General features: G+C 36.4%; 1 long non-coding RNA gene across 1 annotated transcript in view; it reads left to right on the top strand.

The window, feature by feature from the left end:
* The window catches only part of LOC110260806, a 285,776-nt gene continuing 271,802 nt past the window's right edge, over positions 943 to 14,916 (top strand). Inside the window, exon 1 of the long non-coding RNA XR_002344280.1 lies at positions 943 to 2,983. This is a non-coding gene — a long non-coding RNA (uncharacterized LOC110260806). The remainder of the gene's footprint in view (positions 2,984 to 14,916) is intronic.

The raw sequence follows: 14,916 nt of genomic DNA, 5'->3' as shown, positions 1-14,916 counted from the left end.
CGAGTCCTCATGGATACTAGTTGGGTATGTTCACCACTGAGCCACGACAGGAATTCCAGTTTGGCACATTTTTTATTTTGATTGCATTTTTTGACTTATCTAATATACATATATTTTTCTACTCATTCAATAAATAGTAGCAGTAACTAATAGCTTGTGGCAGTGTTACAAAGTCCCAAATACTTGGATGATTTTATTATTTGGAGTTAAATCCTGAAGAGACAGTTACAAATCTCCAAATATATAAAATATATTAAGGATATTATGAAAATTATAAAGGGAATTGAGTATATATTTGTCAAGTCATTTTAAGGATATCCATTCCCCTATAACAGCTTTTTGGTGATTTCATAGAAATCAGGACATCTGAAAGTGTCCCAGTCTGGCTTCCTTTTGCATGAAGGTGGCTTTGCATCTTTCCCTAAAATCCATCCCCACACTCACATCCATGAATAAAGACTACATGTTAGGGAATCTAGGATGAAATCAATATCTTAGTCCATCTGTGGCAATATTTTTTAAGGTATTTTTACCTGAGTCTGATTTATTTATTCCTAAATTCTTTTGAGTTCAACAATATTCTGATACCCACAAGCATATCTACATTCTTTCAAAGATAAAGTTGAGCTCATACTTTATTTACATGAGAGGAATGTAATACACCTGTTGGTATTTAATTATTAAAGATGAGTTTTATTTATTTATTTATTTATTTTGCTTTTTAGGGCCTCACCATTGGCATACGGAGGTTCCCAGGCTAGGGGTCAAATCGGAGCTACAGCTGCTGGCCTATGCCACAGCCACAGCAATGCAGGATCCGACCGTGTCTGTGATGACACCATAGCTCAGGGCAATGCCAAATCCTTAACCCACTAAGCGAGGCCCGGGATCGAACATGCAACTTCATGGTTCCTAGTCAGATTCTGCTGTGCCACGATGGGAACTCCAAGAGAAGATATTTTTTTAGAAGCAAAGAAAGCCACAAGAAAATTCATTTATTGAGGACAAATTATTTGTGTTTTTAAAATCATAAATGTTGAAGTTTCATTTCACAGAAAGTACTCATCCTGGGTTAACTAAATCAACACAAATGTAAATAAAGGTATGTTTGAATTAAACAATTAGGCTTGATTTTCTTGTGTCTTGCATCTCACAGCAGGTGTTCCAACACAGCTAAGACTTGGATGTGCTGACACCTATAATCAACACAAAGGGTCTCTTTTAAACTAACAAATCATCCCCTCAGTGGAAACATAAACAAAACCCTAATTGCAGATTTTGCTAACTATTCTCCCCTGCTGTTAGTGTCTTAAATACTAGTTAGTGTGTAGTGTTTAAGCAGTAACCTCAGCTGGATTTATAATTGGCAAAAGATAAGAGCTAATGCTCTAGATTCAGTGTTACTGTGTACTCTTAAACTGAGCCTATACTAATCAATGATTTCCTAATTACCAGCTAGTATCAAGTACCTCGCAACAATTTCTTAATTGAAGGAGACAAGCACATTTATTGGTAATAAAGTGCCCGACCATCCTAAGCACTTTTATTTTTATTAACTTGCTTAATCGTCACAACATACATTTGAGGTAGATACTAATATTATTCCCACCTCACAGATGAGGAAATCTAGGCATCACAGCTACTAGGCAGTAAAGGTGAGATTCGAATCCAGTCTATCTATGTCTAGGGTGTGTGGCTTGCCTTCTCACCTAAGACTAAAGATGTAAACAAGTAAAAGTTAACTACTCTTCCATTTTAGACCAATAAGTTGAACGTATCTGCTGAAAAGGTCCTTCATGCAAGCATCCCAGTGTTTATGCATCATCCAGGAAAGAGGTTCTATATTTTTAGGACCATAGTTTGCAAGTCATGGCACATCCCTGATTAAAATGATTGTTGGGGGAATAAATGAAACCTAAATACAAAAAGAATGGACACTTCTGTTTCTCGACGTGAATGTGGTTATCAATATGCTTTATGGATACAGTCTTCTATTCCCTGAAGTATCCTTGGATTACAAAGTCAGAACTTTGAAAAGGTCATTAACTCTTTCAGGTATCATGCTAACGGAATCAATTTAAATAGCGCCACAATGTTAGTCCAAGACTAGTTCTCTCGTTTAAACCCTTGCTACTCTGTCGTGGCTATCAGCTACAACACCAACCTCACCTGGGGGCTTGTTAGAGATGCAGAATCTCTCTCAGGCATCAAGTCCCAGACCTGTTGAATCCTAATCCGCACTTTAACAGGATAACCCTGGTGATATTTATGCAAATACTGTCTAAAAACAAGTGGTTTAAATCATTTTATTTAAAGAGGAAAATAAGAATTGGATATGTTCCCCTCTCTTTCTTATTTGTACAAAAGAAAAAGTAAACAAATCTTAGCAGAAAATAATATGACATCATAGGCAATTGGATTAACCAATGAGATTCTCATATTTTTATTTTTACTTGATTTATTACTCTTTTTTTTTTGGAAGATGTGAAATAGACTAGTTAGGCTTGAGGTGTTAACTATGTACTACTGTGGTTTTCAATTCTCTTTATCCGTTTTTTCCCCCTAAGACCCACTCCTTCCCAATTAACAGTCATTGTGGTTCAGGTGGACTAAAACCCATCCTTCACTCTAGATTTGATGGTAGGTTCTAGACCTTGGCTCAGCCAATGAAGGTCTACATTGATTGGTCCAGGAGTGACACGTGATCCCACATTGACGAATGAGAGCTTTCCGAGGGCTTTTTATCCCACCCTTTAAGGGAAACACTGTTTGTTCTGGCTGAGATGGTCATCACTAAGGGCCAAGGCAGCCTGGAGTTTCCAGCTACCATCTTTGCCTTTCCAAGGGAGGCAAACCCTGCCTGAGGGTGAAACCAACAGAGAAAAATGCAGACCCAAGAGACAGAGAGATGCTTGGTGACTTTGGTCAGATACCTGGATTCATTCACAGCTTTGGATTCATCACAAGGAGTTTTCAGGTGTATGTAAGTCAAGTCTTTTTTTTTTTAATCGAGATATAATTGAGATATAGGGTTAAATTAGTTTCGGGTATACCACATGATGATTTTATATTTAAATCTGTTGCAAATTGATCACAGTAAGTCTAGTTAAGATCTATCACCATACACAGTCATAGTTTTTTTCCTTGTGATGAGAACTTTTAAGATTTACTCTCAGAAACATTCAAATATGCAATACAATATTATTAACCATACTCACCATGCTGTAAATTACATCCCCTTGACTTCTTATTTATTTTATAACTTGAAGTTCGTATATTTTGGCCCTTTTTATCCGTTCCATAGCACGCTCTTCTTCCCGCAACCATCTGTTTTGATTTCTGTATGAATTCAGTTGTTTTTTTGTTTGTTTTTTGTTTTTTTGTTTTTTTTTAGATTCCACATGTGAGTGAAATCATATAGTATTTGTCTTTCTCTGCCTGACTTACTTAGCATAAGTCCTCTAGGTCCACATACATCACAAATGGCAAGAATCCATTCTTTTTTAGCAGTTGAATAATATTCCATTTTTTATACAGATATCTCACATATTCTTTATCTATTCATCTGTTGATGGACACTTAGGTTATTTCCATATCTTGGCTGTTGTAAATAATGCCAGAATAAACACAGGGATGCCTATGTCTTTTCATGAGTGTTTTTGTTTCCTTTGGATAAATACCCAGAAGTGGAATTGCTGGATCGTATGGTAGTTATATTTTAATTTTCTGAGGAGCTTTCGTGTTGTTTTAGAGTAGCTGCACCAATTTAAATTCCCACCAACAGTGCACAAGGGTTGTGTTTTCTCCGCATTGTCCCCATCACTCGTTATTTCTGATACTTTGGATAATAGGCCTTCTAACAGGTGTATGGTGATAGCTCATTGTGGTTTTGATTTGCATTTCCCTGATGATTAGTGCTGTTGAGCGCCTTTTGGTGCACGGTCTGTATGTCCTTTTGAAGCAAAGTCTATTCAGATCCTCTGTTCATTTTCATTTTCAGTCAGAGTGTTTGTGGGTTTTTTGTTTCATTTTGTTTCTGCTTTTGGGTTATATGCATTCTGTATATATTTTGGATATTAACCTCTTTTCAGATACATGCTTTGCAGATATTTTCTCCCGTTTGGTGGGTTGCCTTTTTCTTTTGTTGATGGTTTCCTTTGCTGTGGATTTTCATTTTAAAATCTAGCTATTTTCTAGCTGGTAAAAAAAATTTCGCCATTCCAAAATATATGTATTTAATTGACCATGTGTTTGTATTTTAGTTTGCTTCAGAAAGGATTTAAGGTGACTTAAGACACAAGCATTGAGTTTGAAAGCTTTAAATCCAACGCTGTGCTACCTAGATTTGCAGTCTTGCTCCTTATGAGCTTTGTGAATTTGGTCAAATGACTTTACTCTTTCCTGTCTTAGTTGTATTTGTACAATGTAGCTAGTACCATAATCATATGTATTTCTTGGTGTGATTAGGAAGATTCAGTGATTCATAGTTTAACTGCTTAGTACAGTTCTGAAATATAACTGCAGTAGGCTTTAGGTACTAATTAGATGCAATAATAGACTTATGCAAAATTAATTCAAAATAGGCAATGAAAATGGGAGAAATTAAAATAAGGATTCAAAATGAGAATGTGCCAGGCGGAAGTTGCCTGAGTGGAGATCACCAGTTACTTGATTCATAGCTCCAAATGGAAAATTCTTGCCTAGAATTAGAGAATTTTTTTTTTCCTGAGGCCTAGTAAAGAGAATACTTGATGATGTAATAAAAAATATATCCTTAACATGCTCCTTAAATTAACCATTGATGATGAATTTCATATAACTGTTTCACATAATTAACCTTTAAAACAATGATGCTATAAATATAACTACAACCTTTAAAATAATGATGCTATAAATATAACTATAAAAAGCTAACTATAAATGTTGAATAGAAAGAAGATACAGGGAAAAGCTGCAAGGGCAAATGTTGGAATACATATATAAATGTAAACATATGCTATATATATATATATATATACATACACACACAAATACACATAGATATAGCGTGATTTTACCAAACCTCCAATTTTGTACAAAACATTTTCACTGTCTTTATAATTCATTTTCCTTATATTATACTAAATAGTCTTCTAGGCAGTAAATAAAATTGCTGAGTGATATTTAAACAAAAAATATGTGCCATAATTTCCCTGATATATGCCCCTTTCTGGACATGTAACTTCTTTTCAATTTTTACATGAATCAGTGTTATAACTGAAATATTTTGTGCATAACTTTTTAATGTGATTAGCATAATGCATATAAGATAGATCAAAACATTTAAAATTGCAGTCAGAGGGCTTAAATGTTTAAAGGTTCTTATAAAAAATAGTATACTTTTAAATATCGTAAAAGGTGCATTGTATACAGAAATATTTTATCAATCAACCCCTCAATAAATTTTGACTTTTAAGTAATTGGCTATGAATATACTTGTTAATACTGAAAATATTTTGCATTTGTCATCTAACTAATTGTGAGCCTTGTGTCATTATCTCTGTACTATCACTAGCAAGCCATTCAGAATAAATATTTTACCAATGTCAATTCAACAGAGTTAATTCTTCTACATGAAATAAACTGAATTTTCTTTTAACACCACTAAAATAACATTTATTGAATATACTCTTTATTTAGAAGAGCTTAAATGTGTAGCTTTAACTTTTTGACTGTATTGGTAAATGTTTGGAGAGAAACACAAAAACAAGTTTTGAAATTTTAGAGCTTAGCATAATAATTTATATTTCACTCATCTCACATACCAATGCAGCATTTCTGGTTGGGATTGAGGAGAGCCTCTGGGCCCTTTAGTACAGGTTGATGGAAGCTCTGCTGTATTTAACAATGGCTTCCACAGTCACCCAGGTATCCATATGCAGTTGATGAGTTGGGAAAGAGGGTGTGGATAAAAGAAACCTTATTTGGTCTTGTCCCCAAAGTGACAAATCCCTTTTACCATGAGTCTATTAGTAAGAACTAGTATAATGGCCTTGCCTAAGCTCAACTTGTACAACCTGGGAATATTACCTAATTTTCAAAGTTTCGATTTTCCTATTTGTAAAACGGGGCTAACAGTAGTAATCAGCTCACCAGGTAACTATGAAGGTTAAATATTACATACACAGCATTTAGCTCAGTGTCTGTTTCATACTGAGGGTGTAATAATAATACTCCTATTATTATCATCACTTTTAGTATTAGAAAAGACATACGACTAGACATGTAATACAAAAATACTTTTAATTACACATAGTTAAAGTTAATAATTTTTAAAAAGAAGCCCAAAGAATAGGAAAAAAAGTTACCTACCAAAAAAAGAATTGTATGGACTCAGTGCTAAACACCAAAGGAAAAAGATAAAAAGAGTAAAAAATGTTGTGGTCAAGAATTTGAACACTGGACTGATGTATAAGGCATGTTTATAGGTGTAATGACATGGAAAGTAGAGTAGCTATTATTTATGTAGAAAAACACATGGAAGGTGTACTCTGAACACTGCACCTAAGACATTGGATAAAAGGGATGGTGATACATTCTAAATTTCTAAGTTTAAGCTTTATTGCAAATCTTAGGCCAAATTAATCTAAAGATTAAGATTACTGAAAGATAATGCATGTTGTGACATTAATGAAATACGTCTGCAGCATGAGGTTAGTAAAACAATGGAGAGAAAGTGAGCGAAGATTAATGAAAGCTGCTTTGCTGAGAATGAGGAAAAAGGGAGTGGCTTGGAAGGAGGCTGAGGGGCAATCCGGGAGCAAAGCAGGAAGGAGCTTTCTAGCATCTGCAATTACGCACATGCTAGAAAGCACGGATCCATGATGAGCTCTGAGCTTTCAAAAAAAAATCACCCTCAGTGAATTTTGGTGAGAGGACTAGAAAAATCGAAGCGTGGATGTGGTGAGTCCGTTCAGTAGGTTGTTAAAGAAGTTTACGAAATGGTCATAGCTTCACAAGGTTTTTGGCGTTAGAGAGAAAATAGTGCCGTTGAGAATATGAAGGCTGTGGAAATGGTACAACTTAGTGATAGTTGGGGCATGTGGGTGAGAGGAAGAGATGTCAGGGTGACTCTGGGTGTCTGGCTCGTGACCCTAGGGAATGGGTGGGAATGACACTTGACTGGGGTTACAGACACAAAGGAGAGAACTTGAGATTCATCTGTGACAAACTGAGTTTGACTGACTTTGGGACATGCAAGTGGTGGGGGGTTATATAGACGTTTGGATGTATGGATCAAAGATGCAAAGGAGCTATTTGTCGTAAAAATATTAATGCGTAGTCATACAGGTAGTATAGGTGAAGCCTAAATCAGTTTCGTGAACTTGGCACTCTTTGATGGGCAGTTTAGGCCAATATTTGTTGAGCAGTGTGTGCTGTGCCTTGTAGGATGTGCAGATCGTCCCAAGCCTCTACCCACCAGAGGCTATTAGCAGCCTCCGTCATAACAGCCAGTAATGTCTCCAGACTTGGCTAATGTTCCGAGGGTGAGGAGGGTGAGGGGAATCACACCGCTGGGAAACGCTGGGGTTAAATGGCAGTAACTAGTAACAGGATGCGGAATAATGAGAGAACCATACAAACCTCTTGAGACCAGAATTTGGTTCCCAATGGCATGGCTCAGGCAATTTTCCTTAATTGGAATAGTTGTCATGGATAGCATATAAGCATAGATGATAAGAACATGAAACAATGTAATTTTATGTGCTATTGTAAGACGAGTCAGAGTAGGATCCAGGGTAGGTGGAGAAATGAAGCCAGAAGGATTAGAAATTTCAGAATGGTTGAAGATGGCATTTACCAGAAACAGAGATTTAAAAAGGCATGAAATATTTGTAAATTCTAAATTGAAAGTGGTTTAGCCTCTTAGATATAGTTGGTTAATCCTGCATATCCATGAATGAACTTAACGGAGAGACAGTGTTCATGCTAATTTCCCTTTCAGAAGAAGCAGGGCTAGACTGTATCTCCAATGATAATGTGGGCATGGGGCATCCATCAGGTCAGAATCTTCCCGTTTGAGATTTTGGTCCTGTTATTGACAATGAACTCTAATGGCTCCACGGAGAGTCTTAGCATCCTTGAAGATGGGTTAAGTATTGGGACCTTGTTGAAGCCTTTAGAGTAACAGGATTAGTTACATGGTACTATTAGCAGTTATTTTCAATATATAGTTTATATTAACTGATTTGCATAAATTTAGATTATGAATATGTGTGTTACTGTTTGGATTATTTTGTTGGCAAATAGCCTTTTCATTTCTTGAAAAACATACAAATATATAATCATTCCACAAAATGAAACTAGTGGAGCCTGTAGTACAGTACAAATTGTACCTTTCTTTTTTTCATTCAAGTCATTTTATTCATTTAGAAATATTCAGTTGCATAGTGTTTCCTAAAGTACTTAGATTGAACTTTCACTTGGTTATTTGTAATATAGAATGTTCTCGATATAAATTTTAGAGTTTCTTTGCTGCTTAGCTTTGATTTGGAATATGCAGTTCGGCAAGTTGTATTTTGCCTACGACTCTGCCAACTCCTTTGAAAGTGAGAATGAAAAAAAAAAATAGAAATCTCTTTTTAAATAATTTAAAGATCTCTCTCTTTTTTTTTTTTCCTTTAATGACCAGAAATGTCTAAATCCTGGTTTCTAAAAACCGTGCCATTTTGAAATTTATCTGGCGGACAGCACTGCTCGGCTGCATTACATGTGGTTGATGTTAGTTACATCCTTGATGTAACATAACACAAGCTGGCCAAGGTAATCTGATGTGACATACGACAACATTTTGAGCTAGTCTGGGATATTTGAAAATAAGTCATCTTTCAAAGACCATGGACAGATAGCATTGTGAGTCAAGACTGTGAACTCTGCTGCTTTCATTTTGAACCACCACAAAGGCAACGTTCTGTAATAATTAAAGGATGAATTTCAACCTGGTAGCCTCTAACAAATACCAAGAAAAGTTACTTCTTTTTTTTTTTTTTTTTTCCTTTGCTGGTGTGTTTATACCTGAAACCACTTAAGTTAAATCATTAAGGCAAACAACCACTGATGAGAGACTGATTAAGCATTAATCACAGGTATGAGAACAAAACAAAGCAAAAATGAGCTAACGATACCTGGTAATATATAAAGAGGTGACAAGTGGGCATTTGGTACCCCGTTATTTACTCTTTGTTCCGGGGGCTCAGATCAGATCAAGGATCATTTTAGTAGCTTTAGAGGAAAAACCAACCAACCAACCAACAAACAAAAAAAACCTGGAAACATGAGCACCCAGGCAAAAATAGTAAGTTTTCTACATATGTTGTTGAGTTTCTCTGTAAAAAGTCTCTCTGTCCTCAGCCTAATTTATTGTGCAGGCTGTGGAGAATTTGAAAACCATGTTTTCTTCTAGGATTACTTCAAGATCAGCTCCTTTGGTTTTAAATTTGTTTCACATTTGTTTGAGCAGAAAATACTAGCACTAATAATACCGGATGAATAGTGATGAGTTACAAAATAACCTGACAATGCGATAGAGGTTGGAAAAGGATAGTGAGTAATAGGTATGTCTTAGAATGAAAAGGTAAAACTAAATGACAAGGTAAAGCTGTCTTTTTGCGAGATTTACACTGAAAGTTGTAACGTGATTGCCTTATTCGATTATATTTTAAAATATCCTTAACTCATAAAAAGCTTCCTTAATCTTTCCATGTAAGTTTAAATCATTAAGTAATTCCTGTATCAACTCTTAATAACGTGATTTAAGTAAATGCAGGAAACAATTCACTTTCTGACAAATTAAAAATATATATCTTATATGCATTTATAAATATATATGCAAATACATTTTTCATTATTGTCTGCACATATATATGTTTTAAATGTCGAGGTTTGCTGAACCTTGGGAAATGTTAGCATAGGGCATTGGGAAAAAAAACCTATCTTCAATGATCTTAAGTGCAGCAGAAAAAATCCCTAATACTTTAATATCATTCTTACACCTTAACAGTAATAATTTTCTAATGCATTTGCCTTTGAAACTCCAAAGTACATGTGTATAATAAGGGTGGATTATTTTATCTACTTAACAGAAAGGAAAATTGTGACTCGAGGTCATTCTAATTATTGAGGGAATCCTAATTTCAGTCCAGGTTTTGAACTGGAAGTCTACTACCCTTTGTTTTTATGGTTCTCATAAAATCAGAAGTGTGTTGAAGTGGCCCAAGACATAATGACTAATGCCAAAACTCAGTGTGAAAATAAACAGTTTAACATTAAATGAAGATGGATTGACTGTCACCCAGAAATGGTTTTTCAAGAGGGCTGCGAGTGCTCACAAAATTCTCTTCCAAATTCTCGCTGATAATTAGATTTTTAAAAAATCTGTAGGAGTTCGCGTCATGGGTCAGTGGTTAACGAATCCGACTAGGAGCCATGAGGTTGCGGGTTCGATCCCTGGCCTCGCTCCGTGGGTTGAGGATCCGGCGTTGCCGTGAGCTGTGGTGGAGGTTGCAGATGTGGCTCGGATCCCGCGTTGCTGTGGCTCTGACGTAGGCTGGTGGCTACAGCTCCGATTGGACCCCCTAGCCTGAGAACCTCCATATGCCATGGGTACGGCCCTAGAAATGGCAAAAAGACAACAACAACAGAAAATCCGTAGTTAAAAAGCTTTTTAGTATTTTGCACTTTGTGCTATAGTATGTGCTGGAATAAAGACATGACAACACCCAAAGAATCTAATATAGAAGATCCAATAGGTTTGATTTAATAGAAACAAAAAATATTGCCAAACTTAACTTCTGTTATAAAACTTAGCCTATCACAAAAACAAAACAAAATAAAACAAGTTTGTCTCTTTGGAGTTTCCTAAAGATTAAAAGGTATAATCTGAGGAAAATTAAGGTCAAGGAAAATCAAGGTCAACAAATTATTTTATTCACTAGATTGGTTTCAAAAATGTTGTTTGAACATTTTACAGCTCTAAATATGGATGAGACCTTACCATCTATTCTATTTTTTTAAAATTTTACTTATTTATTTTGCTTTTTAGGGCTGCACCCACAGCACATGGAAGTTGCCAGGCTAGGGGTTGCATCGAGCTACAGGTGTCAGCCTATACCACAGCCACAGCAACGTGGGATCCCAGCCACGTCTGCGACCCACAGCACAGCTCATGGCGAAGCCAGAGCTCTTACCCAGGGAGGGAGGCCAGGAATTGAACCCACATCCTCATGGATACTATTGGGATTCATTTCTGCTGTGCCCCAATGGGAAATCCTGCCATCTATTCCAGACAGATGTTGCCTCACCAGGAGGAGACAGATGATACCAGAAACAAGATTTAAATGTTTGTTATTTGACTGCCTTGACTATATTTTTTCCCAGGTCATTCTCACAGCCTGTACAAAGGTACTGTTATCCCTAATATACACACCAAGAATTGCAGCTCATTGAGCTTGACTTAGTCAAGGCAAGATAGCCGATGCAGGGATTGAACCCTGTTGTAGAGTTGAGATTTGAATGCTGAAAGTATTAAAAAATAGGCACATTAATCTTGGAAGAAACATAAGCAGATGATAAATGACAGAGAATTGAAAAGCAAATAAAAGAGAACAAAGGAGTTTTTCAAACTGGGGTCTAGCATTAGTAAGGGCCTACCCAGGAAGATTGATATGATTCTGATGGATAATGGATAGTTCTGTTTGCCTATCTTGCTCAATTAGGAATTGCCTGGATAATGAGTTGACATGCATTTTGATGTCCTAAAATACTCTATTATAGAACCTGGGATAGAGAGTCAAATACTTCTGAATTAACTTCCTTGCTGTTTACTTATCTGTGTTACTTAATTCTGCTAACCCTCAACACGATTCTCTGCAAACTGCGTGTTCATGGTACTTACCTGCATCCTGTTAAGTTCTACCGCGGTACCAAACATGGCCAACCTCTGAATGGCTCACAACAGCAAAGCCCAATTTCTAGCTTCGATTGCAGCTCCTTTTCAGATCAGATACAGCTCTGCTCCCTGTTTTCCTCCTTCTGGCCGAAGGCACTGCCCCTTCTGTTTATTTCATGGCAGAGGGAAAAGAGATACAGAAACCATGGGATAGCTCTAAAAGGGTCTGTTTCAGGGTTTGTGCATCACTGTGATTTTGAAATAGTCCAGAGGACGTCACATACCCAAACCTTCTTGAAGTGGGGTGGGTCAGGATCATTGTCTTATAGGGAAGGACGATGAGTGAGTGGGAAAATCCCAGAGTCAACCATTAAGCCCACAGGATGGTCCTGGTGAGGAAATGAGAGGAAAAAGTGAAGTTTTTGTCTGAGTTCCAGGCACACAGTATATGCTCTAGAATATGTATTTCACTTGTATCCTCTGTTTGGAATCTGAAGTCAAGCTGAACAAAGCCACGCTTGTGAAACACTTCAACTGCTTTTGATTTTCCAGTGTCCATTTGTCTACAGCCTTTATTAAAGTAATTTAGAGAATTACAAATGAGTGAATTACTGTGTTTCTCATGAGAGACTGGGAATTAAAAGAAGACTTAAAGTCATTTTTTAAAAAATCACAGTTAGTTAGAAAGACCTAACCCTTTTATTTTATTTAACTCTCAATAAAGAATTGACAAACTAACACTTGGCTTCTAAAAGTATATTCTTAGGAATTTCCTAACTTCTTAGAAACACGCTACATATACACAGACACACACACACAACAAAAAATATATAAAATAATTAAATGAGAACTATTAGCAAAATAACAAAGTTTCAGTAAGAAGGTAGCATTTGGGAAGCCAGATAACATAAATTTTGGTGAGGGTTATATTCCAGAAAAAAGAAAATTTGTCTGGAACTTTTCAAATTTTGGCATGAGAGGAAAATTCCCTATTGAATGTTTCTGAAAATGTCTCTTTTCTATGTCATGTGGTCAACTCCAGCAAGCGTTTTGTATGACTAATGGATTTGGTCTTGAGGATTTTGGATGAATCCTTGAGGAAAAAGCCAACAAGTCTTGCCTTCACTCTAAGAGATCAAAGACACCACTGTATTTTTGGTATGAAAAGGGTTTAACCATAGTTACCAAAAATAGGCTGTTTTCCCATCAGCTGTGTAGTGGCCGTGCAATGATTGACAGCCCATGCAGTCCCTCCAGGGTGGCTCCATTTCAACTTCATGGTAGTGGCTAATTTGAAAAGTACTTTAAGTCCCTTTTTGCATAAAAATTATAACAGTGCAAAAATAGTTCTGCCCTCAGCTTTTAGTTAACAACACCCACTGTGTGAGGTGTTACCATAGTATGAAGCAGCCCTTGGTGAGTCTGTGGCATAGATGTATATGTGTTAGACCAAAGTATTCAGTTGTGATGATTTACTGCCTCTTTTTTTCACTATAAATTCAATAGAGGAAAAGTTTCAGATGCAGCCTAAAATTTAAATGCCTCCACACAAACACATTCTTGAGAATTATTTTTGTGGTGAAAACTGCATAAGAAGGTTATTGGGACGCTTCAGTATAAGCTGTTTAAATAATGGAAACTTGATATCACATGATGTTAGGTGTATAATACATTGACATACACCCTTTTCTATAGCAAATACCCAGTAAACTCTGACAGGCAATGGACAATAACTGGTGGATGTTTATCAAGGGGTCCCATGGTATATAAACTCTACTCTGTTTTGTTTTCACATATGGGAGAAAAATGTTGAGAATCCATTTGTTTGTAGTTTATCATGCTTTTTTTTTTTTTTTTTTTTCTTTTAGGGCTGTACCCACGGCATATGGAAGTTCCCAGGCTAGGGGTCCAACCGGAACTACAGCTTCTGGCCACAGCTACAGCAACTCGAGCCACTTCTGCAACCTACACCACAGGTCAACGCCAAAGCTGGATTCCCCACACTGAGCGAATCCAGAAACCGCACCCCCATTCTCATGGATACTAGTCAGATTCATTTCCATTGTGCCATGATGGGAACTTCCTTATCATGCTTATTTTTTAACAAATTTTAGTGTACCCAATATATTGCAAAATTAAATGATAACAATAAATTAGCAAAAGGTCAATAAATGAACAGAGTTGATTTAAAAACCCCAGGTAGTCGTTTGTGGGAGAGAGGAAGGGTACACAGATGAAAAAATTCTCTTCTAAAAGAGTGTGCCCTTTGAACCAAGGTTCAATCTGTACAAAAGTGCAGAGTCTAGCTGACTCAAAAAAAAAAAAAAAAAAAATCCCAGAAAACATCCTCTACGAAGAACTAACTAGTCTTACACTCTTGTTTATTTCATGATTTGCAGCATTCCTTGGCTTTGCCCTGAATCTCAGCCCCGACTAAACGAAGCAATGGGAAAAAAAAATCAAAATCCTTTATTTCTTTATGCTCCAAATCGTAAAACTGAAGTTATGATATCTTGAATGAATAGGAGTAATTGGTGATTACACCCAAAAGTCAAAAATCACAGAAGTCTGCCTTACTTTTTGTTTCAGTTCCTAGGCACTGCTTAAGATCAGAGGTATAAAAGGGTTACGTGTTGTGTTAATTGGTTCAAGAGTATGTTTTCTGCTCACTTTTGATGCTGTGAAATCAAATGCAACAGTTTGGAATGCCAGCTGAAACAAGAGGCTATATAGGTGTGGCTGCCTCATAGTCTAAACTAGTTTTTAGTATGCCAGGAAGCACTCATTTGTTCCACCTCTAATATTTGGGTCTTGTTCTAGGGATATTTTTGAGAAAATATAAAAAGCTCTGTGTGAAAAGGGTAATAAAGTACTCAGTTCAGTTTTGAAGATTTTACTGTCCCAGATATCCATATATATATTAGGAATTCTATTTTTTCCAGTTTTTCTAAGTTAACTATCTAGCCTCTCCACTTGGGTTTGCATATATT

This window comes from Sus scrofa, chromosome 5, assembly GCF_000003025.6.
Source record: "Sus scrofa isolate TJ Tabasco breed Duroc chromosome 5, Sscrofa11.1, whole genome shotgun sequence".
Taxonomy (NCBI): Eukaryota; Metazoa; Chordata; class Mammalia; order Artiodactyla; family Suidae; genus Sus; species Sus scrofa.
This window is presented reverse-complemented; position numbering and strand designations above follow the sequence as displayed.